Source organism: Gymnoscopelus braueri, assembly GCF_963280865.1.
Source record: "Gymnoscopelus braueri genome assembly, chromosome: 15".
NCBI lineage: Eukaryota > Metazoa > Chordata > Actinopteri > Myctophiformes > Myctophidae > Gymnoscopelus > Gymnoscopelus braueri.
In genome coordinates, this window is record NC_137620.1 from 510,635 (window position 1) to 527,071 (window position 16,437).

Consider the following 16,437-nt stretch of genomic DNA (forward strand, 5'->3'; position numbering starts at 1 on the left):
ATTCGCTCCTTGGTCTGGTAGTGGTGTATTCGGGCGATTAGTGGACGTGGAAGATCATTCTGACCTTCTCGCCTCTGTATGGGCACACGATGCGCTCTGTCCACAGTAGCAGGTGTAGTGGGAAAGGCATCTGGACCGAATATTTCCTTCAAACTGGCCTCCAAAAACGCGGTAGGGTTCGTCCCCTCCACTCTCTCTGGAAAGCCAGTAATGCGAATATTATTTCGCCTAGAAACATTTTCAAAGCCATCCAATTTGAGTTTCATGGTTTCATTCTCTCTGGACAGAACACAGCATGTCGATTCTAATGCAATGAGCTTCGTTTGCATGTCGTTTAGCGACGTCTCCATTTGTTGAATTGTTTCATCATGTCGAGCAACCGTTTCTCGGTTTGCAGAAGCTGGCTCGACAGTTTGGCAACAATTCTTGTCTCCATGTTAAGCAGCAGTTTCTCCATGTCAGCCGTGCACACCGGAGCCCCGCTGGCACCTACCTCGCCCGAGGCCCCACGTGTAGAAGCGGTGTCTTTGTCAGCCACCTGCTGCATCTCAGATTCTTGGTTATTTGTATTTTCAACAAATGGTTTTTCCCTGTACCGATTCTTCCTAACCATTCCAAGCACTTGCTTGGTCACACAAGACAATTAAAGCAGCTATATGTCACTTTTTAAAGGTTTCATGACATCCAGTTTTACAACACATTAAAAGTCTTTGTCATGGTCCTTCAAACGTGTATAAAAAGTTTTAAATGAAAATTCCACTCCACTTATCCATTGTAGGTGTTTTTCTCTCACATTTCTAAAGCCTTTTCAACTGTAATGAAAAAATAAATCTTTGCCTGCGGGTGTCGCTGTTGAGGGATTTTGCATGTCAATCATCACCTCTGCTCCGCCCCCCCAAAGGAAAGGATAGGGGAGGGGAGGGGCGAGGAGGAGAGTGGGCGGGATTAATGGCCTATGACTTCACACTCCAAGGGCCAATCTCAGATTACTTTTCAGCCAAATTATTCAGAAAACCCCAGGCCACAGAAAATCCACTGAATGCTCAAAGTTCCATTTATTGGGGTGTAATTGAGGTCATAAAACCCCCCAAAAAACATAGAAAATAAAAAAGTGAAAATGAATGTCATAGAACCTTTAAGGGTTAGAGAACCAGATTTCATCAGAGCTCTCCCTGGTTGCTGCCTACTCCGCCATTAACCAACCCGGAAGTCCCGTCATGAAGTATAGGGTTTAAGTGGTTATGGGTTTTTTATAGGAGCATTACAATAAATGGTTCTGTTAAGAACCTTGATCTGAAATGTTCTTTCTGGAACCAAAACAAATAGTCCAGAGGCAAACTCTGAAAGTATCTGTTTTTACTGTATGGTGAAAAGACATACAGTATAAAAGGATTTGTATTTTCATTTTGTGTAGATAAAAAATAAAAAGGAAACACATACACACACATACCCTTAGATATATTATTTGCATTTTCACATAATTTGGTCCTTAAGGGTATAAAGAGCATTCAGCGGAGCTATAAGTTTGCATAGAGTTGCAGATTGTTAGTTACGTACAGCGTTCAACAAAAGTAATCATCAGTTTTAGAGCAGTAGACAAATATTAATATTAAACTTAAACATGACACTGACAATGACAATGACAACCAGTTGTCTTCATACCACCTTAGGCTTTATGCCCAACAAGTTCAGTGGGAATAAAGGGAATAAAGGGAATTTTGAGAGTAAACTTGGTCAAGAAACAATAGTCTACACGTGAGTTGGAGGCATGAGCTTAGGTGTTACTAGAGATGAATGTGAAACAAACAAAAAGAACCAGTTTGGAGAGGGTCACGACTGTGTTTTAAGAGGCCTGGGCTGCTGTCCAGATAACTCCCAGTGACATGGTCAGAAATGAAGGTCCTTTTGACAATGACCCAGGTAGGCTATAAAAAGGAAAAACTTAGAATGAAACATGTTCATGAGAAAATGCATCATCATGTGTCAAACAAGCATTGAGTGACAGCGTCCTTCTTGGAGTACTTCTGGGTCCATTCACTACACTGAGAAGTGATCCTAGGTGCCACCTGGACCTATAAATATATGCTTTGGAAAATGATCGGAATATGACGGCGGCTACATGATTTGAACATGCACGGTACATCATTAAATTTACCCTTGAACTTATTGTTGTTAAATGACTGCTATCACAGGTTTTGTAGCAATTTGTAGCAGTTGTAGAAGTGGGCCTTAAATGTAATGTGCCTGCTCGCTTTGTGGAGAAATTGAATTTTGACCCTCAGCCCTCAGGTCAAAGCCATTTTGTGTCAAACCTGAAAACCATATTGTGTCAAAGGTTGTGTCCAACCTAGACCATAGACACATGATCTAAATATCTCAATCGAAGAGCAGGGAGACAAAAAACAACCACCCCAATTGTATAAGTTGTATGCCAAATATATATAGCCTATTAGTAAAATAAATGTAGCCTAAATATATAATCAAATATAAATAAATACATCTTTTTTTTGTGCCTATTGTTCTCAGGGGCCCACTGTTCCGGTTGCCCTCTAGTCTCACGTAGCCAGACAACTATTCCACAATCTCCTAATATGACGTCGGCATTTGAAAATTGTGGGAGGCAACACCTGTATCCAGTGGTGTAAAGTAACTAAGTACATTAACTCAATGAACTGCACAAGTACAATTTTGAGGTACTTTTACCTCTTCTCCTTCTCTTCTCCTTCTCAATACTTTATACTTCTACTCCACTACTAGAGTCAAATTGTGCTTTTACTCCACTACAATTTGTGTTTTGAAAAGTTTTGAAACATTAACCACTTTAGCCCTATTTCATATCTAGGCTATTTGAAAATAGAGACGATCTGTTATTTTCAAAAGTTTTTGTATTTTGATGCCAATACTTTTGTACTTTTACTCAAGTAACATTTTGAACACAGGTCCTTTTTACTTGTAACAGAGTATTTTTATATAAAATATATATTATATTGTGGTATTGCTACTTTTACTTCTGTAAAATATCTGAGTAGTACTTCTTCCACCACTGCGACAACGCGAGTCTATGATGTCAGAGACAAGCTGTACAAATACTTCAAGAAAACTAAAACTGTTGCTGGCCAACGAGTGTCTTATTTATAAGTTAGTTATATAATTTAGTTATATAACAAAAGTATTTTCATCTCATCTTTTGAAAATAGCAGATCTACAAGCTCACAATGTGAGATCTTGTGAGCTTGTGAGATCTGCTATTTTAAAATGCCATAATCTCTCTCTTCTTTCCCCCGACACGGTCGAGGCAGAAGGCCGCCACCCTAGAGCCTAGGGTCTGCCTGACGTTTCTTCCAGTTAAAGGAGAATTTTGGACTAAAGTTTTCTTACCTTTTCTATGACGTTATGATATCTTAGGATGAATGGTACAGTAGAACATTTTCATAACTCCACCCCTGAGCCGCCACAGCTTAAAAGGTGCGCGGATAGGCCTTAGGTTAGATCACATATTTTAATAGCTTTTTTTTAATTTATTTTTGGTGAGATCTGACGTTCATAGTGACAGAACACTATGCAACCAAAAAAAAAAAAAAAAAAAAAAAAAGTCTCGCTAGACGAGATTGAAATCTCGAGATTTCAATCTCATCTAGCAAGACTTGTTTTTTTTTTTGTTTTTTTTTTTTGGGACAGTGTTCTGTCACTATGAACGTCAGATCTCACAAAAAAAAAAAGCTATTAAAATATGTGATCTAACCTAAGGCCTATCCGCGCACCTTTTAAGCTGTGGCGGCTCAGGGGTGGAGTTATGAAAAATTTCTACTGTACCATTCATCCTAAGATATCATAACGTCATAGAAAAGGTAAGAAAACTTTAGTCCAAAATTCTCCTTTAAGAGGGAGTTTTTCGTTGCCACTGTCGCAAAATTGCTTGCTCAGGTTGGGATGTCGGGTCTCTTCTCTACATGTAAAGTGTCTTGAAACAACTTGTTGTGATTTGACACTTTAATAAAATTGAATTGAATTGAATTTAATCTTATTTTATTTTTTTAATTTATGTGGTTTGCCTGTTTCGTTATGTGATGCTATGAAAAACATTTTCTGGTCAGGGTCAGGCATAGCCATGGATCGTTGGCATTGCTGTACGTGTTGTCATGACGCACTGAGCATCATGGCTGAACTTCAACCTGTTTTTTGCACTTCTCCATTTACAACCCGTAGATATAAACGTTCAGATTTCAAATATAAAGTGCTGACCCCATGGCCACGGATGTTATAAAGTGCTGACCCCATGGCCATGGATGTTATAATTCACTATATAAGTACCCGTATCTTCCGTATTGTTCAATAAAAATCATTTTAATCTGATTGGTGGCCATTTTCTTATATTCTTCTTCTTCTTTCTTTTATAGAGTTATAATGTATCAGAGTGCAATAAACTCAACTGATAGGGTCACGTAGTTGAAAGCATGGAGAAAATTCTGAGAAAATGGCCACCAATCGGATTAAAATGATTTTTATTGAACAATACGGAAGATACGGGTACTTATACCCACCGAAGTGAATTGTAAGCAATTTATATTCGAAATCTGAACATTTATGTAGATGTGCAGACCGTAAAGGGAAAAAGTGCAAAAAACAGGTTGAAGTTTCGTCATGATATGCATATGTCATGTTGCATTGCTTCACCATCCACCGCAACAGACTCCAAGTCAAGTATTTAAGGATTTTCTCGCATACTACGTCGGGCCATTTCAAGATATTGTCCTCCCAGATCTGTATTGTAGATGGTAGGCTAGCAGGAGGTGAGCTGTGATTGGTGTAGCGTCAGCTGCAAATTCCCATTGTTTCGACGGTCCATTGATCAAAAAAATTGTATTCAAAACGTAAAGGCTACATAATGTGACACTTACTGCACTTGTGCGGATGTCATCTCTAACATCATCATCAAACCCGGAATTTATGCTGGAATGCCTACTGAGTGTCAAAAAAATACTTTCTGGCCTTGACAGCCCATGCATCCAAACAGAAAAGTCATATCTTATTGCATTAAACAACATTAAACAATGTTAAACTCACTTTGCATGTTGCTTTGCCACTCGCTTTGCCACTCGATGTGCCATTCACTGTAAGCATGCGCATACCCTCTATAGGCTCTGTGGGAGAAACACACAGGGGAGTATACTATACACAGACTACACAGGCCATGCCAGTGCTGTATATTTGTCTCCGCCAGGTCGAAGGCATGGTGGAGAGTATGTTTTCACTTTGTCCGTCCGTGTGTCCGTCCGTCTGTGAACACCTAACATTGGTCAAGCTTCACGTGACATCACAATATGTAATATAAATAGGTAAGACAGAATTAATCAGGAACAGTACTTTCTTTTACCACCTCGCCTGGCGGAGACCTGTGCTCAGAGCACATTTTCTAGTTTATTTTCATTTCAGAAGTTGGTTTGTCGAAGAGCTTCCCACCTGCAGTGCCCAAGCAACACGTCTGCTGTGCAGAGCGAGTGTTGCTGTTTAATAAGGTTATAATTATTAACTGTTCTTGTTGCTCTATAACAATGGTTCCCAAACTTTTTTTATTTCAAGGACCCCCAAATGTATTTATATTTGGCCACAGACCCCCATCTGAAAATATATTGTGCCAGGGACACCCATATAAGATCTGTGTTGTTAAAATATTCCAAGGTTTTCAAGTTTCCAAGTTATTTGAAAATAGCAGATCTACAAGCTCACAACACATAATAGGGTGACTGCCTTAACTTGGCTGAGGTGCGGTAGAATTCACTTTATTCTCAACTACACGTGCAACCCCTCGCTCACACCTCCTGAAAGATACACGCGCGCACACACACACACACACACACACACACACACACACACACACACACACACACACACACACACACACACACACACACACACACACACACACACACACACACACACACACACACACACACACACACACACACACACACACACACACACACACACACACAATTGTATAACAGTTGCAGGAATGCAACTTATCTTGCTTGCACACTAGTCTGTCATTGACATCAACCTCTACAGTAGCTACCCGGAAAATACATTATGCGGAAAGTCCCCACAGTCACTACAACATATAATTTGACAGTGGAACAATCTGGTATGAGGAAATGTTCCCTGAAATTGATCAATGGGAATTACAGTGCAGGTAACATTTCAGAACAGATGGGGAGTGGAGTGGTTTGCAAACCTTTTGTGTCCCAGACATACCAAAGGGCAAGTCCAAATCTAAAGGCACAATTGTATCCCACATCCATGCAAAATAGCCTCTATAACACGTGTTATCACACTTTCTGTATAAACACTTATTTGTATTTACTAATGCCAAGTAACATTTGACAATTAGATTGCTCATACAATATTTAACAAAATATTAGATTTTTTTTTTGTGGAAACTTTGCACATTATTACCAGCAGTAACAGATTCCCTCTGTTTCTGATTGGACCGTAGCCAGTCTCCAGAAAGCCCTGCGGGCTAAAAATGTGCTATTTACCCGTGCCGCTACACTGTATTCATTATATCGCTCCGCTCTGTTGGTGTCCTCCTCCCCTCTGGGTCCGTCGCGTCAACATGGCGTCAGACCAGGAGGTGCGCGGGTCGCTCCAACAGACCCCGCCCCCGCCAAAGCAACCAGGAAATCAACACCACGACCGGCTACGGTCCAGTCTCCGGCCCCCTCCCCCCACCTCCACCACCACCACCATCCCACGGCTCTCCAAGCCATACCATTGATCATCACCATACTCAGTCAAACCCCCCCAATTCTGTGTCTCACTCCCCTGTGCCTGCTTCTCCCCCCCCCCCCCCCCCCATGTCTCAGATATTGTCTATTTTATTGTTGGTATTTATCTGTTATTCTAACTTGTAGCGCGACTAGCGTCCGGAACCCACCACTGGAACCAATTTTTGGTCTTTTTTTTCTTCTAAACTCACATGGCTCAGTTTTAGAATAAAAACCAGGCGTTCCTCCGTGGTGGAAAGCCTGGTGACGCAAGGTTAATTTATCTATGGCTCAGACCTCCTCAAAGACGCGCACGCACGCGCGCGCACACACACACACACACACACACACACACACACACACACACACACACACACACACACACACACACACACACACACACACACACACACACACACACACACACACACACACACACACACACACACACACACACACACACACACACACACACACACACACAGGATTCCTGATGATGTAACACCAAGCATGTGATGTGCTCAAATGACCATGTGGACATTGTTACAGAGGAAAAACTAAAAACTAGAATCAGTGAGCATGAATGTACCATAAGCAATAATGATCAAAAGTCATGTGTAAAAAAAATTATATAGTGTAAATATGAGGTGACTCTACTTTCGTAGTACACTCCAGCTAAAGGAGGAGACATTCAGGTGGATTTTAAATTGTATTCCGTGTAAAAGGGCACAATGAGGAAATGGAAATTATTTGTTTTTCTCCATTTACTCACAGACAGACAGACAGACAGACAGACAGACAGACAGACAGACAGACAGACAGAATAATATTAAGAGGTTTGATCCTGTGAACTGTTCTGAGGCGTTACCTGCATTATGCTTTCCAGAGAAAGGTTTCCTCATACCAGGTTATTATCTTGTCAGATATGCCACCCAGAGAAAGGTTTCCTCATACCAGGTTATTATCTTGTCAGATATGCCACTGTCAGATAGAAATGTTGTATTTTGACAGTGGAACAATCTAGTATGAGGAAATGTTCCCTGAAATTGATCAATGGGAATTACAGTGCAGGTAACATTTCAGAAAAGATGGGGAGTGTAGTGGTTTGCAAACCTTTTGTGTCCCAGACATACATATACATACATAAGGGCCCACGTCCAAATCTAAAGGCACAATTGTATCCCACATCCCTGCAAAATAACCTTTATAACACGTGTTATCACACTTGCTGTATAAACACTTATTTGTATTTACTAATGCCAAGTAACATTTGACAATTAGATTGCTCATACAAAATATTAGATTTTTTATTTTTTTTTGAAACTTTGCACATTATTACCAGAGCAGCAACAAACCCCATTTGAACAATCCCTCCATCTTGACCAAGTTATGATGGAAGGACTTAATTAGTGTTAAAAAGATTACTTACATTCATAACTCTGAGAGTGTAGTCCTGGGGCGGCACCTGTCAGCGGGGAGTGTGTGTGTGTGTGTGTGTGTGTGTGTGTGTGTGTGTGTGTGTGTGTGTGTGTGTGTGTGTGTGTGTGTGTGTGTGTGTGTGTGTGTGTGTATAAAACCTGATAGTGGGATTAACATTATCTCATTAAACCATGAGTCTCTCTTCAATAGCCGTTGTGTTGCTGTTGCTCTGTGGTGCCCAGCATGGAGGAGCCCAACAGAACAACTTTTATGGGACTGTCATGACCTATGATTTTCTTTTTTTTGTGAGAACAAAATGCAAAAATAACCTTGGTTAAGGGTGTCTACCAGCTTAGTGTCCCAGTGGTTAGAAAGTTAGCCCTTAGACTTGGTGGTCGGCGTTCGATTCCCGGCTGGGTCATACCAAAGACTCTGACAAATGGGACCCTTTTGGATGGGATGATATCAATACAAAATACATTTAAATAAATAAGAAATACAATGAAATAAATAAATGTATTTATTTGTTGTTTATTTTTTATATATCATTGGGTTTTCTATTTATTTCTTTGTGGTTCTTATTTATTTAATTGTGACTTTTAATGTCGACCTATATATTACATGATGCCACTTTTAGCTATTTAATCAAGTCCATATGTCCAAAAATTTAAAAATAAATATCGCAATGAAATGAATAAAATCCACAATGAATTAGATAAAAAACACAATGATATAAATAAAAATACAATTAAATAAATACATTTATTTATTTATTGTGTAATGTTTTTTATTTTATTGCGTTTTATATTTATTTCATTGTGACTTTTAATGTCAACCTATATTACATGTTGCCACTTTTAGCTATTTCATAAGGTACATTGGTCCAAAAAAAATTATAACAAATACCATAATGAAATATATAAAAAACGCAATGAAATAAATAAAAAATACAATCAAATAAATAAATGTATTTATTTATTTCATTGTATTTTTCATTTAATTGTGCTTTTTATTTATATCATTGTGTCTTTAGTTATTTCATAGAGTTTTTTATTAAACTGTGTTATATATATCATTGTTTTTTATTTCATGCTGACTTTTCATAATCATGGCTTTTTCAAAAGAATGGCTTCCATTTACCGAATCATGGTTTGACATCGCCGTCTGTCAATCAACAGGAACGGGGCGGGATCATGGGCGGGGTCTAAATTTAACACTCATTCAGACCAAAGCAACAGATCGTTGAGAAGCTGATTACGTATGGAAGCCTATGATGGAAGCCCATTGGACAAGGAGTAGTTCCGGCTGAGCAGAGCTCACTTCCGCGTCTATGGTAAACATAATAATAACTCCTTATTTTTAACTCTATGAATAACCCACGTTGTATTCCGCGACCGTTTTTAACTGCTTTAAGTTGTTATTTTTTTATTTACTATTTTTTGCCCCATGTCTTTCTTTGTTTGGTTAATTTATTTCCTGTTCGTTTTTATCTATTAGTGTCTTTGATGTTTATTAGAAAGGGGAAAGTTGCGAGAAACTCCACAACAACTCAGAGGACAGAGGATGTCCCTGTACACAGGCCCAGATTGGACGGTCTGGCACTTAGGGCTCGGCTTAACGCAAGGACTTTAGGTGCTGAAGCACAGGGCACCAACTTTGGGGGGGCACCAACCTTTTGGGGGGGCACCAAACGGCATGGAGAAAGGGAAAGAAGACAGAACTACCGCCGAAAAGTAGCGACATTTAGAAGCAGCAGCTGCTGAAGGAGCGCTAAAACAGTGAAACGCGCCGGTGAAGCGTCATTTTGTTCCGCGCTGCACCAATTCAACTATCCTGTAGAAACGCTATGTCCAATCTTTGAAAAATGAACAGCCACAGGACTAATGATTACATTGTTATGAATTGTGCTGCGATATTGTGGTTTTGCCAATATAGGCCAGGCCACATGAACATAGCCCGTATATCACAGGGGTGTAACGATTTAACAGCGATACAATACACATCCCGATACATGATGGATCTGTCCTCGAGCCGAGGTCCATTGCTTGGATGTTGGAGTGTTCATTACATTACATTACAGTCATTTAGCAGACGCTTTTATCCAAAGCGACTTACAATAAGTGCATTCAACATAGGTAGGGAACAAAAACTACTAATCACCAGAAGTCTTACGTGCATTTTCAGCAAAAACAAGCTACCAAGAGTATACCTAGCGCTAAGGTAAAAGTGCAATATATCAGCTACCTATTTTCCTTAAACAGATGAGATAAAATAGCAAAATCAAATGAGCAAGAGCTAAAACAAATAAGTGTATCGACTAGACAAGATCCAATAAAACAATACAACAATAAAACAAGCGTTCGTACAACTAGTTAACAACAAGTAGGCCATGCAAAGAGGAAGGGTAGTGTTTCCTGAAGAGGTGGGTTTTCAGCCTGCGGCGAAAAATGGGCAGTGACTCTGCTGTCCTGACATCAGTGGAAAGTTCATTCCACCACTGTGGGGCCAGAACAGAAAAAAGTTGTGATCGTGTGGATCGGCCAGAAGGACCCTTGAGTGACGAGGCAATCAGTCGCCCTGAGGTGGCTGATTGCCTCATCAGCACTGCAGATTCGTCTGATACGGTATACTGTAACTGTGATATCGAGAGGTTCCTTTTGAGAAAAAGAGGGTGGTATGAGTCACCAAGGAGGACGGAGTTTCTGTCTGTAGGTTTTCTATAAGACTGGTTTTAAACTATTGGTGTCTTTGATAATTAAAATGCCCAAAAAGTTCATCTCTTTTGTGTTGGCAGACATGGTGAATTGCAGGTGTGTATTTTTGGAATTCATGAACCGGTGAAAATCATGCAATGAGGCCTCTGTTCCTGACCAAATGAAAAACACATTGTCTAGGTACCGCTTCCAGACCCATAGAGAGAGAGAGTTCTGACACTAGCGTTCACTTCTTCGGGCCAGGTCTTCTACATACTGTAGCCGTCTATTGGCGAATAGTGACAAAGCCCTAAACCGGAAGTTCATGGAATGCATTGAAGTCTACGGCTCCTTGTAACTATTTCCAGCTTACATGAACCACGCCACGTGACCGGCGCTGTTTCTGCCCCCTCATTGGCGCAACTCTCTAATACAAGGCTCTGACCGCTTCCAAATAGAAAGGTACTGGATGAATGGTTAAAGATCACTTCTTGTTCAAATAATCCCACATACAGCGAGGCAAAACTCGGGGACATCCTCGACCCCATGGCAACTCCTGAGATCTGCAGGTAGAAAGGGTTGCCAGATAATAAATAGTTTGAAGTGAGCACTTCCTTGATGAGGCCTATACATGCTGTGCTTGGGTAACAGTCAGAACTTCTTTCCAAAATTCAACTTCACCAACAAAAGTATTAGTGTATAATGATTCAATGTCCATAGTTACTAAAAACCTGTGTGTCCTCGATCTGTACAATTGCTTAAAGATTTTAATGAACTCCACACTGTCCACAGAGTCTCTGCATGGCGTGTGAAGAAGGTAATGGCTAATGGCTGAAAAGAATAATCTACAAATGCTGATTTTTTTCTGTTAAAGTCCAATTGCTGAGATAATCGGTCTCCCTGGGGGGTATCAGTGAACAGTTGTGGATATGCTGTTTTGTCTGTATAATAGGGTTATGATAAAAAAAAATTATACAAAATGTTGTATTAGCTAGTTGTCTCTGAATCTCTCAACCATATGCCTCTCTGTTCAACACAACAATGGCACCCCCTTTGTCAGCACTCTGGATGACCTATTGGATGGCTATTTTCACTTCTTCTTCAAAGTTAAATTTGTGGAATTTATGGAATTTATTTTCAAACAAAACATAATTTATGAAATTATTTTGAAAAATGTATTTTTAATGTATGAAAAACTGTATATATATATATATATATATATATATATATACTTAGTTTTTGTTAAATATTTGGAAATAATAATAATAATAATAATAATAAAAACAAACAAGAGAAGGGGAATATTTACTCGCGACACACAAAAATCGGTCCCGACCCACTGTTTGGGAAACAGTTCCCCTATGACTATGGGTCAGAAAACCAATTTTAGTGTTATTTAGCACAATATGTTTAGTGTGAGATTTCAAGTTGACAATAAAATTGCACAAATCATTTTCAGATGGAGGACCACGGCCCAATACAAGTTTGAGAACCTGTAGCCTATATGGGCTTGCTGGTGTCCGTCTTAAATTCACTTCAAATGTGACGTATTTTCAAACAGTACTCATGCTTCTTTCTGTGAATTTCTGTCAAGTCACATCATGCTACAGAGAGATGGAAAGAGGAAGCATAATCATTTGACAGAATTCATTACAGTGGTTAACGCCCACAAACTATTATAACACTGACAGCAGTTTACAAGTGAAGGAAACAAGACAAGTCGCATGAGAAGGGTTTGAATGTCACAGCGTGAGGCGGGGCTGCTACATGCTGTGTGTGTGTGTGTGTGTGTGTGTGTGTGTGTGTGTGTGTGTGTGTGTGTGTGTGTGTGTGTGTGTGTGTGTGTGTGTGTGTGTGTGTGTGTGTGTGTGTGTGTGTGTGTGTGTGTGTGCGCGTGCGTCCACCATGCAGAAACAAGAAGACATGTAGAAGGAAGTGCGGCTAAAATCAATAATGCAACAAATGGGTTTCAAATATTCAGACACACGCGCTTCACACACACACACACACACACACACACACACATATGTGACTGTTATGGTCCAAAGGTACAGTATGACAGGAGATGCAGTCGGCCTTATTAAGCTATTTTCAAATATGCCCCCATTTGAAAAAGGTTTACACACCCCTGCTTACACATTCACACCCCACCAGTGGAGGCAACCATGCAAGGTACCAACTTGCTCACCAGAATGCACTTACATTATAATATATAATAGGATAATAATACTTTTTTTTTATATAGCACCTTTTTAAACAAAGTTACAAAGTACTTAACAACATAGAATCAAACAATAGATCATAAAAAAATAGGATGTCAAGACAGTAACACAGTAACAGTATCAATGAGAGTAGATGCACCCATTTCTGCCGTTAGGGGGTCAGTGTCTTGCTCAAGGACACTGAGACACAGCAAAGAGGAGGATCTAAACACACGCACGCACACACACACACACACACACACACACGTTGAGGTAGACTACGAGTATGTAGCCATAATTACATTTGTTCAGCCTTGTATTGTTTGCCAGTTAAGCCGGAATTGGTGACCTACTGAAGTCTGTGACTCCAGTGGTCGCTGTTTAACCATTTCTGCACAAATCCTATCGGGATTTTAATTTTACAGGCACCACTGATTGAATCAGATTAAATTAGACAGCAACTGTTGGAGTCACAGATTTGTATTACCATTGTTGTTGATGTAGCACTGATACTAGCTGTCATGGCAATAAACTAAACGCTCAAAAATGTACTTATGAGAATGAGAGTCCACTTTTCATGAGACATTCTAGCCTGCATCATGCATTATTGTGTCCTATTAAATGACTTTTTTTAAAGGTTTGTTGCACTAACAGCACTTTGAGAAGCACTACATAACTTTAGGCTTAAGTTAATTCCTTCACTTTAGTTACCTTTAATTTATCCCATTATTGCTTTGGATGATTATTGTGCCAATGCCCCCCCCCCCCCACACTGATATGCTGGACGACACATTTCAACATGAAATTGGTGACTAAATTGAGAGCTTCTGCAACTTCTGTAACCTTTCTCTTTGTTTTATCTTTTTCTCATGGTTTTCGTCCTACAGAGGAAGAAAACAGCAAACATATTTTTTTATATAAAAATAGAAGCTAGTTTCATTAAGCCTGTATGTGGGTCTCATAACAGACTTTATGGACAGCTGGTATAGCATTGATTATCATGCTGGGGCCCTTTAGTTGCATAATTGGCAGTGGTGGAAAAAGTACTCAACTGTTTTACTTAAGTGAAAGTATCAATACTGCAATGCAGAAGTACTCTGTTACAAGTAAAGGTCCGGAATTCAAAGTTTACTTGAGTAAAAGTACAAAAGTATTGGTATCAAAATGTACTTAAAAGTACCAAAAGTAAAAGTTGTAAAATATTTGAAAATAGCAGATCTACAAGCTCACAACGTGTTGCCATGCAGAGCTTGTAGATCGGCTGTTTTCAAATAGCCTAGGACTGCTGTTAGAAATAGTTGTATATGTTGGTGAGGGTAGCTTCAAGCTTGGTCTAAAGCTTTTTTATATAAAGCTTTTTGAAACAAATTAAACCTGCACAGCTTTACCCAGCTGATAAAGCATTTTACAAGGGTAGGCATTGCTTCTCAATCAATCATAGACCTAGTGTTGACAACGGACCAGTCCAGAATTTCCAAGAGTGGAGTGATTGAGTGTAGCTTAAGTGATCACAATATCATTTTCTGCACTCGGAAGATTCACGGACCTGGAGCTTATTGTCACAGGACAATCAGCTGCAGGTCTATGAAACACTACTCAAGTGATCTTCTAACAACAGCTCTTGGAAAAATGGACTGGTCCCATGTCCTCCACAGAGAGAGTCCTGGTCCTGTTTCAAAAAAGCTTTTTTGTGTGTACTTGATAACATCGCACCCACAAAGGTGGTGAGGGTCAAAGCTAGCACAGAACCTTGGATGAAGGGTGACATTTTGAATGCCATCAAACTCAGGAACAAAAGCTACTCCGAGTTCAGGAAAAACAAAAGTGAGCAGCTACTTGAAAAGTGCAGAAATCTACGAAATGTAGTTACTAAATTGATCAGAAATGCCAAAAAGAATTTCTTAAATGAGAACATAGAGGCAAACAAAAGCCACCCACAAAAACTGTGGGAGGCACTAAAACAATTAGGCTGCAACGGAAGAATTCAGACTAAATCTACAAACATTTGCATTATTTCAAATGGCTCGCTCACTACCGACAAGCAATTGGTAGCGGACTGTTTTAACAGTTTCTTCACCACAGTTGCAACCCAGTTGGTAAGCAAACTCCCTCAGCATTCAGGTCTGTATGGCCCCGACCACATTCAAGCTATGAGAAACTAGGGGCTAGAAAAGATTCCTTCTTTTTCAAACCTGTATTGACTGATGATGTGCGAAACAAACTCCTCGCCCTACAGCCTAACAAGGCCACCGGCCTTGACAACATCCCCACCAGATTCCTCAGAGACGCAGCGGTCTCCATTGCTCCCATAGTAGCCCACATTACAAACTTATCCATCAGTCAGTGTCACGTCCCACAAGAATTCAAGTTGGCAAGAGTAATCCCTCTATTTAAAAAAGGAAGCAAACTAGATCCTGGCAACTATAGGCCTGTTTCCATCCTTTGTTCCATCTCAAAGGTTATAGAGCGATCAATCCAAGAACAAATCAACAGCTACCTCAGCGAGCGTAAACTGTTGTTTGAATTCCAATCAGGCTTCAGAACATCCCACTCCACTGACACATGCCTACTATATTTGACCGACTACATCAAACGTGAGGTAGACTCGGGCAAATACTGTGGCATGGTCATGCTGGACCTCCAAAAGGCGTTTGACACTGTAAACCACGCAATTCTACTGCTGAGGGCGATTGGTTTTGATTGCACATCACTAAATTGGATGAGATCTTACTTGGAGGGTAGAGAACAAGTGGTTGACATCAACAGAACCATGTCCTCATCCCTCCCGGTGAGCTGCGGGGTTCCTCAAGGCAGCATTCTAGGGCCGTTACTGTTCCTTCTATACATTAACGACATGAATGCTGCCTGTAACTGCAAACTGTTCCTGTTCGCTGATGACTCGGCACTCCTGATATCGGGTGAGGACAAGTTGCAAGTTGAGGAAGCTCTCAGCTCTGAACTCTCAAAAATCCGTACCTGGCTTACTGATAACAAACTGTCTCTACACCTTGGGAAAACTGAATCCATCCTATTTGGGACCAAACATTCCCTCAGTAAAATGAAGGTAAATGACTTCAAGGTCAAAGTCGATGACACAATCATCACTAGCAAAGAAGAGATTACCTATTTGGGATGTATTCTTGACAAATACCTGTCAGGTGAAAGCATGGCAACAAAGGTGGTCAAAGGAGTAAACCAGAGAACCAGATTTATGGGCAGAGTTTCCTCTTTTGTCAACCCTCAGGACCCTCTCAGGGGCCCTGATTCAGCCCCTATTTGACTATGCTAGCTCCTCTTGGTACTCCAACACCTCAGTGTCACTGATGACTAAGCTTCAAACCTCCCAAAACAAACTGATCC